A 1,181-nucleotide genomic window follows, 5' to 3' on the forward strand; every position below is an offset into this window, starting at 1 on the left:
CTCTTAGTCAAATCTGTAATATCCTGGGATCCATCAGTCTCTCTCATTCCCACTGTCACTCTTAATTCATACCCAAGAATGCTCACTTGAATTATTCTAACTGGGCTCCCTTCACACCTCCAGCCTTGCTCCTTCTTTATTCTATACTCTAGTATATTATTTATTTTATTTTTTAGAGACAGAGTATTGCTCTGACTCACAGGCTGGAGAGCAGTAGTGCCATGATAGCTCACTGCAGCCTCAAACTCCTGTGTTCAAGAAATCGTCCACCTCAGCCTCTCAAATAGCTGGGACTACAGGGTTTACCCCACCATGTCCACCTAATTTTTGGTTTGTTTGTAGGCACAGTATCTCATGTTACTCAGTCTGGTCTCAAACTTCTGGCTTCAAATGATCCTCTGCCTCAGCATCCCAACGTGTTGGGATTACAAAGCCAAACCACCATAGCTGGCCAGAGATTTTTATTCAAAATGTTTGTTTAGTGTTAACATTGGAATTAGTCAATTTTTGAAGTGTGTTATTTATCTTTCTTATTGAAAGCAGCCTAACAAAATTTTCTAATTTTCATCTGTTTATAATTCCACCATTGTTCCTAAATTCTCATTTTTGCATATTACTTCATTTATTTTTATTATTATTTTTGCACAGATGGGGTGGGGGTCTTGCTTTGTTGCCCAGGCTGGTCTTGAACTCCTGGCCTCAAACAATCTTCCTGCTTGAGGCATCTCAAAGTGCTAGGATTATAGGCGTGAACCACCACATCAGGCATTTGCATATTATTTCTAATTCTTGTCCATTATATGTTTGCTACTACGTGAAGTGTATGAATAATTTTGTATGTAATTTAGAACTTAACTTTACTAAATAATTTTCCATGCCTAAACATTTAAATCAGGTCACCTCAATAATTCCCCATTTCTAAAATGTCTTCATAATTATTATTTTATACATAACATTATTAAACAAGAATACATAATTGTTTGCATGTATAATTACAAATTGTGATAAACACTGTGCTTTGAAAGAGAATAATAAACAGGATCTAATTTAGTTAGGGAGCTAGGGAAGAGTTCCAGGAATTAAAAGAATGCCTCTGAGACTGGTCAGAGGAAGCCAGAGGGACAGTGGCCTGAATTATGTTGGAGAGGCAGAGAGGGGCCGGACTCTTCAGGGTCTTTTTG

The sequence above is a fragment of the Cebus imitator genome, unplaced genomic scaffold (genome assembly GCF_001604975.1).
Source record: "Cebus imitator isolate Cc_AM_T3 unplaced genomic scaffold, Cebus_imitator-1.0 Scaffold12, whole genome shotgun sequence".
Lineage (NCBI taxonomy): Eukaryota > Metazoa > Chordata > Mammalia > Primates > Cebidae > Cebus > Cebus imitator.